The sequence below is a fragment of the Topomyia yanbarensis genome, chromosome 2 (assembly GCF_030247195.1).
Source record: "Topomyia yanbarensis strain Yona2022 chromosome 2, ASM3024719v1, whole genome shotgun sequence".
In the NCBI taxonomy this organism is placed as follows: domain Eukaryota; kingdom Metazoa; phylum Arthropoda; class Insecta; order Diptera; family Culicidae; genus Topomyia; species Topomyia yanbarensis.
The window spans coordinates 93,436,088-93,448,635 of record NC_080671.1 but is presented as its reverse complement, the minus strand read 5'-3'; the positions used below and the strand labels follow the sequence as shown (position 1 = coordinate 93,448,635).

The 12,548-nt window shown below is 37.3% G+C and overlaps 1 protein-coding gene across 3 annotated transcripts in view; it reads right to left on the bottom strand.

Annotated features, from left to right (window-relative positions):
• Positions 1-12,548, bottom strand: part of LOC131678837 (mitogen-activated protein kinase 1) — a 301,065-nt gene that overhangs the window by 26,628 nt on the left and 261,889 nt on the right. The window lies entirely within an intron of this gene.

Here is a 12,548-nt window from a genome sequence, read left to right as displayed (position 1 = left end):
ATTTGATTGATTTGATTGATTTGATTGATTTGATTGATTTGATTGATTTGATTGATTTGATTGATTTGATTGATTTGATTGATTTGATTGATTTGATTGATTTGATTGATTTGATTGATTTGATTGATTTGATTGATTTGATTGATTTGATTGATTTGATTGATTTGATTGATTTGATTGATTTGATTGATTTGATTGATTTGATTGATTTGATTGATTTGATTGATTTGATTGATTTGATTGATTTGATTGATTTGATTGATTTGATTGATTTGATTGATTTGATTGATTTGATTGATTTGATTGATTTGATTGATTTGATTGATTTGATTGATTTGATTGATTTGATTGATTTGATTGATTTGATTGATTTGATTGATTTGATTGATTTGATTGATTTGATTGATTTGATTGATTTGATTGATTTGATTGATTTGATTGATTTGATTGATTTGATTGATTTGATTGATTTGATTGATTTGATTGATTTGATTGATTTGATTGATTTGATTGATTTGATTGATTTGATTGATTTGATTGATTTGATTGATTTGATTGATTTGATTGATTTGATTGATTTGATTGATTTGATTGATTTGATTGATTTGATTGATTTGATTGATTTGATTGATTTGATTGATTTGATTGATTTGATTGATTTGATTGATTTGATTGATTTGATTGATTTGATTGATTTGATTGATTTGATTGATTTGATTGATTTGATTGATTTGATTGGTTTGATTGATTTGATTGATTTGATTGATTTGATTGATTTGATTGATTTGATTGATTTGATTGATTTGATTGATTTGATTGATTTGATTGATTTGATTGATTTGATTGATTTGATTGATTTGATTGATTTGATTGATTTGATTGATTTGATTGATTTGATTGATTTGATTGATTTGATTGATTTGATTGATTTGATTGATTTGATTGATTTGATTGATTTGATTGATTTGATTGATTTGATTAATTTGATTGATTTGATTGATTTGATTGATTTGATTGATTTGATTGATTTGATTGATTTGATTGATTTGATTGATTTGATTGATTTGATTGATTTGATTGATTTGATTGATTTGATTGATTTGATTGATTTGATTGATTTGATTGATTTGATTGATTTGATTGATTTGATTGATTTGATTGATTTGATTGATTTGATTGATTTGATTGATTTGATTGATTTGATTGATTTGATTGATTTGATTGATTTGATTGATTTGATTGATTTGATTGATTTGATTGATTTGATTGATTTGATTGATTTGATTGATTTGATTGATTTGATTGATTTGATTGATTTGATTGATTTGATTGATTTGATTGATTTGATTGATTTGATTGATTTGATTGATTTGATTGATTTGATTGATTTGATTGATTTGATTGATTTGATTGATTTGATTGATTTGATTGATTTGATTGATTTGATTGATTTGATTGATTTGATTGATTTGATTGATTTGATTGATTTGATTGATTTGATTGATTTGATTGATTTGATTGATTTGATTGATTTGATTGATTTGATTGATTTGATTGATTTGATTGATCGCATTGATTGCATTGATCGCATTGATTGTATTGATTTCATTGTTTTTATTGATTTCTTTGAAGTCATTAATTTCAATTTCAACATTGTTACATTAACATCAACGACTTTCCCGAATCAAACATATCTACATTTATCGGTTTCATACGATTATTCGCCAAGAAAGATAGCCATTTTGAATTTCGTGTCCGTTATCTTGGTTTTTAATATGGTACAGAACATCAATTGTGAAACGTAAACAATCGCCCAGAACCTAACATTTCGATATTGCCCCATCGACTCTCAACAACTAACCTTATTCAATTCAGTTGTTCAGTTGTTTATTCGGCAGCACTGCACATGAATTTACTGCCTCTTCTTTCAACCGAAGCACCGCGTACAGAAAAAACCAGGTTCGGTTTTCTAAAGCCGAACCGATACCGCTGTTTAGAATACATTAACACGAGTTGAAAATCGTGCACACATGTAAACGGTGCTGAGTGACTCGGTTTGGTTTTCAAAACCGACACTCGGTCGAGGTTGTCATTTCGTTTACCGTGTGAACGAAATCAAAACCGCACACGATGTGGATCGCTCGTTTACACGTGTTGAGACTTTGAGCACCATACCAGTGACTGTTCGTACCGGTTGGTTTTCTTACCCACCTCTGCTGATATTTGCGGGATTCTAAAAGAGCTACGGTAAACAACCCAGGGACAACTTGACAGATAGTGCTTGTTTCATATATGCACCACCGATTTGATGGTGGCGCTAGTATGCCTTCTCTGTATGAGTACCACGAACAACGAAACGAAAAAGTTTCAAGAGTGTTTCGTTACGTGTGTTATGAACGCCGTCAATGCGGCTAGAACAACATTTAGAAAAAACTTATTCCAAAATATGAATAAAGAAAACCGTCAGCAAAGTTGCATAAATCTTGTCGTTGTTTTTAACAACCGGCTCTCTTCCTTCCTAAACATGTTTTGGTTTTCTTGTTGTCTGAAGTTTGAAATCGTTAAATCATTGGTGCTTTTTATCTCGAGAAATGTAAATGAAAAACATTTTGGCCAATGAAAGTACATCACCACCAAGCCTAACAATTCGTTTTGAATAGAATTTGTGTTTTTATCAGAATTCTAGCAGCAAAAAGAAATGGTAGAAATGCTTAAATTTATTATTTTCCACAGATATGGAAAATAATAAATGGGATGCGCCTTTTTCAAATTTTGCTCCATTCGAGCCGCCATGACATCACCAAATCACCTCAAAATTTGCTTATGAATTCAATATATGGGAGCTGTCAATTGTCCCCAGGCTTACGGTAAAGATGACTAAATAGAAACAAAAAACAATGAAACGACAACAACGATTAATTTCCTCAAACAAAATAAAAACTGTTTTACCGTTGCTTAATTTCCCAGATATAGAACAATAAATAATTATTATGGGTCATTGAAATACAGTCGTTACTCTACATTCTTCAAATTTGTTCATTGCAATCATTATTTCATGCGAATTCGTAGTATGCGACATCGACAATTTTTCTATTTCGTTCTTCAAATTTTACAACTGTAAAAATAGTTCCACCTTTCATTTATTATCTTGCATTTGGCAAGCAGGGTGGGCACTATTGGAGCTTCAGTTGAAAAAAAAATTGATATGATTGCGAGAATTACATTTTGTGCAATGTGTTCAATAGATGTCGCTAGTACATCGTGGGCGATGATTTTTTTAGATTTTCTTTAAGCTGTAACGTTTGTTTGTATGTGATGTGTAGTCTGTTATAATAGAAACCGAAATTTTGGGAAAGGAATTGTACTGTCAAGAATTTCTTTTAGTTACATAAGCGTCAATATTCGTCACGCCGGCGCGCCGCCAAAAATGTCGCTTACGCCGAGTCCAACGGCGTGACGCCGCCAACGCCGCCGCCGCCGGCCAAAAATGTCGCTTACGCCGCCGCCGATTAAAAATGCATCGGCGCACACCTCTAACCGGAAGTCGCCCTCTTGGATTTCAAAATGGCGCTAATGGTCAATTTTCGGTGTCTGCTGACCATATCTTTTAAAATGACACCCATATTGATAGTGGTTCTCACTATCTTGTGGTAACCGGAAGTCGCCATCTTGGATTCCAAATGGCGCTAATGGTCAATTTTCGGTGCCTGCTGACCATATCCTTTCAAATGACACCCATATTGATGATGGTTCTCACTATCTTGTGGTAACCGGAAGTCGCCATCTTGGATTCCAAATGGCGCTAATGGTCAATTTTCGGTGTCTGCTGACCATATCCTTTCAAATGACACCCATATTGATGGTGGTTTTCACTATTTTGTGGTAACCGGAAGTCGCCATCTTGGATTTCAAAATGGCGGTAATGGTCAATTTTCGGTGTCCTGACCATATCCTTTCAAATGACACCCATATTGATAGTGGTTCTCACTATCTTGTGGTAACCGGAAGTCGCCATCTTGGATTCCAAATGGCGCTAATGGTCAATTTTCGGTGTCTGCTGACCATATCCTTTCTAATGACACCCATATTGATGGTGGTTTTCACTATTTTGTGGTAACCGGAAGTCGCCATCTTGGATTTCAAAATGGCGGTAATGGTCAATTTTCGGTGTCTGCTGACCATATCCTTTCAAATGACACCCATATTGATGGTGGTTTTCACTATTTTGTGGTAACCGGAAGTCGCCATCTTGGATTTCAAAATGGCGGTAATGGTCAATTTTCGGTGTCCTGACCATATCCTTTCAAATGACACCCATATTGATGCTGGTTCTCACTATTTTGTGGTAACCGGAAGTCGCCATCTTGGATTTCAAAATGGCGCTAATGGTAAATTTTCGGTGTCTGCTGACCATATCTTTTAAAATGACACCCATATTGATGGTGGTTTTCACTATTTTGTGGTAACCGGAAGTCGCCATCTTGGATTTTAAAATGGAGGTAATGGTCAATTTTCGGTGTCTGCTGACCTATACGGATCCAAAATCTTACGATTTCTGTTCACAAGTCCGAATAAGAAATATTCTGAACACCTGTTATGAACCTATGTATTATTTTCGTACCGCAAAAATGGGTTAATATTCTATACCATTCTTGCTCTGAAAATTTTGTCGAACAATTTTTGCGCTAAATGATATTTGACCCGCTTTTGCCTGAAGTTTTGATAAATATACAATTTCGGATCTAAGGGAATATTTTAACCCATTTTTGCTCTGAACAAAATTTTAATCCACTCTTGCTCTCAGTCTCTCATATAAAAATAGCGAAGGCTAATAAACTTCCTTTTACTTTCGATTTTTGGGCAGTTCCCCATACCAAACATACCCATATTGCAAAGTTCCTGATGATAAATCATCATGAAAATGCCGTAATATTGAGTTAAGGTAAGTCATTTATTTTCTTCCAAAATGACGAGGAACATTTTTGTTGTACATGGAAGATGTCTCAGAACAATTTTTCAATTACCGAAAAAATACCTGACATTATATCTAAAATAAATATGCACAGAATTTCTAATAAAAATTCTGGCAGCACTAGCATAGCCGATAAACATCAACCCGAATACACAACCGCAACACAGCCGAAGTTTGGTTTCGGTATTCTCGTGTTTCGTTCCATACTCGTGCACCGGTAAACGAAAATCAAAACCAAACCACGGTGCTGTGTAAACGAAACTCGGTTTGGTTTTCGTGTCTCGTTGAAACACAACCAGCGGTAAGACCGCACACGATGTAAAGGAAACACAAAATCGTGTGAAAATTTGGTTTACCGCACCGGTACTAAACCGGTTTTTTCCCACCTCTGTCTGATACACGAGTGGGTTCTTCCATATCACTTACATATTCACATATTCGCATGTGTTCTTGGATGGCCACGCGGACAGTCATTCTGATATTTGGTTTTCGGTGTACGGATCACATTCTGACAGGGAGTGAGTTACTCCATAACCCGGCCATGTCGCCATGGAACGTGTTTTCCAGTGGATGCGACAGTTTTCTTTTTAATTGATTTAATTGAAGGCATAGACCTAGACTTCTAGAATCGAGGATAGACTTCCGGACGTGACCGATTCATGGTCGCGCGAGTGCGGGGGACTGTGCCAGAGCGCGGGTGTAGGTTGCGTGGATGATCGCGAGGGATCAAGCATTTGTATGTTTGTCGCGTGTGTGTGGCTTCGTGTGTATAAATTCGATTTTCATGTCGCCATGGAACGTGTAATTTAAAGGGCGAACACGAAATTATTGCGACACCGAAAATGTCATGCCAATTTTCTTATAATGTTTAAAATCAAACCAAAATTTTAGGGCAGTTTTATACATTTATTTACTTCAAAAATCAAAAGAAAAGTTAATCGATGGAGCCTTGAGTGTAAAATTGAACGCATTTTCGCTTGATGCCCTCCATCAAAGTCTTTACAGTGTCATCCGGTACCAGTTTTTTTTCCATTTTCTTAACATGTCCTTCTCGTCTTTGACTATCTTGTTGCTCTTCCGAAGTTCCCGCTTCATCATTGCCCAGTACTGCTCCACCGGGCGCAGCTCCGAACAGTTTGGAGGATTCATGTCCTTTGGAACAAAATGGACAGAATTGGCCTCATACCAGGAAACTTTTAGAATAGTGGCATGATGCCAAATCTGGCTAAAATAGCGGAGCTTCGTCGTGCTGCTGCAAGAACGGCAAAAGGCGCTTCTCGAGGCACTCAGATTTGTAGATCTCGCCATTTACTGTGCCCTTTGTCACGGCTCACTCGTCAGTCCACAAGAGCAGATGGCCTGCCAAATGAGATATTTGGAGGCGAACTTCGACATTTTCTTCTTCTTAAATTTGTCGTCCACATAGAACTTGACGGAATTTGCTTAAACTCGGCTTTTATATACGTTTCGTCGTCCATCGCACAGCAGCCATATTTTGTCAGCATCTTCTCGTAGAGCTTCCGTGCTCGAGTTTTAGCCGTCGATTGTTGCCGCTCATCGCGGTTTGGGAAGCTCTGTACCTTGTATGTATGTAGTCCAACTCTTTTCTTTGCATTCTGGGCGTAGTTCTGCGACATGCCGATCTTTTTAGCCAAGTCACGGCTTGAGACGTTGGGATTTGCTTTAATCATCCGCTTCACCTTTCCCTCCGTCTTTTTGTTCTCCGGTCCCGGTTTCCTTCCAGCTCATTTGCCGTGGTCCAACGTCAACCGCTCTTGAATGTTCAACATTTTTCCCAACTGCCGGTGCGACAGGTCAGGAAATTCCAGGTGTTTGGAAAGAATTTGTTCTCTCGACTCGCGTTGGTTCACCTCAATTTTCGTTGAATCGAAAAACACGACTTCGAGTTTGACAGCATGTAAACAATATACATCAATGAGAAAGTGTGCAAAATTTGGTTGATTTTTACCCAATGGTAAAAAAGTTATGCCCTGTTGAATGTGTCGCAATAATTTCGTGTTCGCCCTTTAGTGGATATGAGCATCATCTTTTTGATTGGTCCACCTGAAGGCATTGGACTTATGCTACTAGGGCCGAGAATAGGGGTTTCCGGACGAAACCGATTCATGATCGCGCGAACATGGGCATTTGGAGGTTCACTCTTGAGACCGCGTTTGTGGATTTATAAGTGCCAAACCGTTCACTTAATCACCAGGGTGTTATCCTGTTTGCGAAATCGTAGATGTGGTTGTACGTGGATGATCGCGAAGAACTCGAGCATTTGTATGTTAACGTTTTTGTCGCGTGTGCTAGTGTGTATGTAACTTCGCGTGGACACATTATTTTTATAAGCGTGTGGCCATTCGTATGTTCGCGTGTTCTTCAATGATCGCGCGTGGACGTCTTGCCTATTTTTTATTTATATTGGTCCAACTGAAGACATGAATTTGGGCTGCTAGGATCAAAGGCCGAGATTTCCGGACGTGACCGATTCATGATTGCGCGAGCGGTGGGTTGATGCTTGAGACCGCGTTAGTAAATTTTTAGGTGCACGTTTTAGGTACGACGTTCACTTAATTACCGGGGTGTTTGAATGTTGGCAAGATCGCGGGCGTTCACATTTGGGACCAGGTTTGTGTTATCGCGAAGGCCACGTTTGTACGTTTGGAATGAGAGATTGTGAGTGTATAGGAGAGAATAAGTAATTAGTATTAGTGAGTGTTAGCATGGGTTTAATATAAAATATAGCAATAAAAGAAGAGTTCCTCCAGAGAGAATTGGGCCCTAAATCCACATTGTATATTATTTGACCATGGCAGTTGATAATAAAGGTCGCCAAGTTAAGTACTAAGATTGATCACAATGTAGTTTAATTAAAAAGAAAATAATCGTATCCCAAGTTTCTGTGATATAATCACTGCGATACTGCTTTGGTAGAAAATCCCCCGGACCACATCAAGGTACAGTATCATGCCGAGGGCGAAAACAGATTCCAGAGTAATTTGTAACAAAATCCAACAAGTCGCCTCTAGGATCAATCAAATAAAACCATATACTACATCAATTCACACTAAAACGTATTAGAATTATTGAACAGCTCAAAATTTTCTTTGATCAGCAAACAGAACTTCTTCTCTTACGATGTATAAGTTGCTGTGTTCACAAGTAGTGTTTCCAATTTTGAACTAACGTCAGATTGGTGCATTTTTTTAATTCGTTTATTTGACACGGCTCAATGCGTTAGCTTAGAGGAGCCGTGGGTCTTTTATTTATTCACAAGATATAAAAAATAAAAATTGCAATCTTTATTTAGGACCTATAAAATAAAAGAATGTGAAATCTCCATCTTTGGTGGTTGCTTCTTCACTGGTGGTCGAAGACTACACATTAAGAAGACTGATATCTCTTTCTTTCCCGCATACAAACGAGAAGCGACAGAGGTTACAGCACCTCTATTGGAGGAAGGTAGAAAGCTTAATATAAAAGTGAATATGTGTGTGTGCATCACTATGGGAAGTACAACCTTTACCCGCAAGTGGCGTTGTTGTTACTGTCTCCAATTTCTGGACAGAGTTGCCAGCCTTCTTGATATGAAGTCTTCGCTGATGGTATTAGTTGTTGAGTTTGAAGTGCTTGACGCAGCTTTTGCATTTGTCATTTTTTCCCAACCAGCAGCCACAAATTTTGCAATCGTTTGTGGTTCTAGTAGAGATATTGGAGCCTGGGTGTTGGGCATATCTAGCTGCATGTGAGCTTTTTTCAGCGGTGTCTGGGCAGGGTTGTCCGTAATGTATCGTTTGTTCACAGAACTGGCACGTATTAGTTTGTCCTTGATATATGAAGACTTTTTTTCAATAGGTCCAATCTACAAAAGAGAGTCTCTCTTTGTTTACTTTCTCTTCCGCGAATCACTCGGTCACCTTTCTGATTTCCCTTCAACTGTTCGCGTAAAAAGCTAGTAAAAACCTTGGTCTTTCGAAACATACTGATAAATGTTTGAATAGTTTTGTGGTTTTGCAGGAACAATCGGAAGAGAAAGCGAAAAAAGAGAGCTCTCATTTGCAGATTGGACCTATTGAAAAAAAGTCTTTATATACTCTACGAAAACTTTCGCTATGTAATGGTATCAACCCCTTCTAATTTGTACTGCAGAGTAAGGTAGCAGGGTCTACCCACATTCTTACCACAAAAAACACCATTTGAAATACCTGGAAAGTATTTTATCCATGTGTCCTCCGTAATAGATTCCACTTCTCCGACATACGACATGAATCTTTTAATTACCGCTTCGCAAGTAAGTGGAGACAGATCATGTAATATGACTTCAATGTTCCCATTATCCATATATGAGAGGCTGAGAGCAAGAGTAGAGGAGAAATATGCCATTGTATCCTAAGAGTGGAAATATTTATCACAAAACAATGAAAACCATCATCAGTATGGTTGTGATTTGAAGACAGCAGACATCAGAAATGGACGTTTAACGCCATGTTGAAATCCAAAATGGCGACTTCCGGTACCATAAAATAGTGAAAATCTTCTTTAATATGGATGTCGTTTGAAAAGGGATGGTCAGCAGACATCGGAAATGGAAGTGACCAGAAGTCGTCATCCTGGATTTCAAAATAGCAGCAATCATGATTTTTTGATGTCTACTGACCACCCCCTTTCAAATGACACCAATTTTGATGCTGGTTTTTTTCTATTTTTTGCTAACCGGATGTCTCCATCTTGGATTTCACAATAGCGCTAATCATCGATTTCCGATATATAGTAACCACCCCCATTTAAATGACATCCATATTGATGATGGTATTCACTATTTCGTGATAACCGGATGTTGATATCTTGGATTTCAAAATGATGCTTTTGAAATCCAAGATGTTAACATCCGGTTATCACAAAATAGTGAATACCATCATCAATATGGATGTCATTCAAATGGGGGTGGTGAGTATACATCGGAAATCGATGATTAGCGCTATTTTGAAATCCAAGATGGAGACATCCGGTTAGCAAAAAATAGAAAAAAACCATCATCAAAATTGGTGCCATTTGAAAGGGGGTGGTCAGTAGACATCAAAAAATCATGATTGCTGCTATTTTGAAATCCAGGATACCGACTTCTGGTCACCGCAAAATAATGAGAACCATCATCAATATGGATGTCATTTAACCCTCCGGAAGTCGCCCAAATGGCTCACTGAATGAGCAGCCGCAGCTGCTCTAAGACGATTTCGCTAGATTTCCAGAGAAGCGTGCAGTCAGTGCATTAGCGCGACTGTCGGAAGGTTAAAGAAGGTGGTCGGTATGGAAAATAAATTATTAGCGCCATTTTGAAATCCAAGATGGCGACTTTCGCTTATTTGAAAGGGGAATGATTACCGCTATTTTGAAATCCAAGATGGCGACTTCCGGTTACTACTAAATAGTGAGAACTATATCAATATGGATATTTGAAAGGGTGTGGTCAGTAGACATCGAAAATTGATGATCAGCGCCATTTTGAAATCCAAGATGGCAACTTCCAACTATCGCAAAATAGTGAAAACCATCATCAATATGGATGTCACTTGAAAGGGGATAGCCAGTAGACATCGGAAATTGGAGATTAGCGTAATTTTGAAAATTAACATGGCGACTTCCGGGTATCACTAAATAGTGTGTTACGGCTTATCTTGCCGGTCCTAGCGAGATCCCTCGGTCAGTCTAGCTGACACATTCGTGGAGTGGTGTGGGTAATGACAGACGGGCAATAGATAAGCTTACAATCTGTCAAGTACGATCGAAGTAGGAAAATCTTTATCATCGCCTTCAGTAAAACGAGGCAGTTAATTAAAATTAATTAATCTAAAATTGCATATTGAATTTATACTGAATTTATTAATCACTGCACTAGATATATTTCTTAAATCTAAACCAATTGTTGGAACGCACGTGTGCTTATTTTGAGGTTACTTATAATCTACATTGTGGTGGTGGTTAGTGGTTAGTTAACATCGGAAATTGGCGATTGGTGCCATTTTAAAATCCAAGATGGCGATTTCCGGTTACCACAAAATAGTGAGAATATGTTTCTCATTTGAAAGAGAGTGATCAGTACGTAAATATTATTAGTATACAGGATGTTACTTGGCTAGTGCTACGATTTAACTCACACTAAGGATCCTTCCTGATTGGGACTCAGGATCCAGTTCAGTGTGGTAGTGCGACAAAAAAGCACAGCTACTATTTCGAGGCCACCATTCAGCTAGGGCGATTGTTTTTCCAAAAATAATTTTGCATAATTTGAATCGTAATTATCTACCACATCGTCTGAGATTCTTCTTTTAAAGTTAAAAAAGGGTTTTACATACATAAACCGGTGACAAAGCTGAATTCCTCGGCATGATACTGTAGAACCAGCATCATGCATTAAAAACACCCGAACTGTCTAAGAGTCACACTACAAATGAGGGTTCCTGTTATTATCATAACTTTTCGTAAAATCAATCACAAATTCTGCGTTGAAATTATAGCAAATTAAGATAAATAAGCAAAACAAGAGTTGATGAAAAATCCTATTAGCTCTTTTGAAAAGTTAATATGGAATTGTAACACGTCATATATGTTGTCATTAATACACACTTGTGACACGTGTGAAGTTGAAAATCATTAAATTTTTCAAAAAGTGCTAAATGTCGCAATACACGTCTTGTTATACTGTTGCAAATATTTATTTAATTTTTCTCGTAGTTTGAATAAAATTATCTCAAAATTTTACGATAATCGGATGAAAAAAAAGAAAGTGATGTCAAGGACTTCTGTTAAATCCAATTCATCAGAATTGTTCGTACCTTCGAACTTCAAATGGCGATATCTTGAGAACTACAAGGCCGATTGGAACAGTTTTGAATTCTTCGGAAAGAAGAATGATTATTCTAAACTACAGATGCAAGCTTTTTGCGCAGAAATGATTTGCTTTTGCTCTGCATCAAGTAAAAGCAATTGAGAAATTCAATGCCATATCAGCATTTTATCTTTATACGTCTTCCAATTTTTGAGATGGTCTCCCATGGGTCACTTATCATGAATCTGACGTAAAATTTAGTGTAGTTTCAAGATATACAGGGGTCATCTTGCGCATTTTTACGCCGAAGTTGTTAAATCTATGTTTTTGAAAACGCCCATATGGAGACACACTGTAGCTCATAAATCTTCTTACAAATTGGTTGCCCAAACAACATCATATTACTTCAAAATTAGTATTTTTTGCTAGTTTTGTCAACCATTTCTGCTATCCGCTGTGATTCGCTACTATTATGACCGTGTATATTAATCCTTTAACGACCAACGCCTTCAAATAGGTTTAGGTGGCCGAAATTATGAAATTTCAAAACTGATAACAGAAATGGATTCGGCGACCCAAAATTAGTTAAAACCCTATTTTTTATAATTTTGTCACAACATTGTATGAACAGGTGCCACTGTGTGTCGTTGTAAGACGGCACAACAGCGTTGTGCTGCGAGCGTTTCCGTATGACAGCCCCGCATGCTATAACTCTCAACTCGCTCCTATTTAAACTTAGAGTTATTA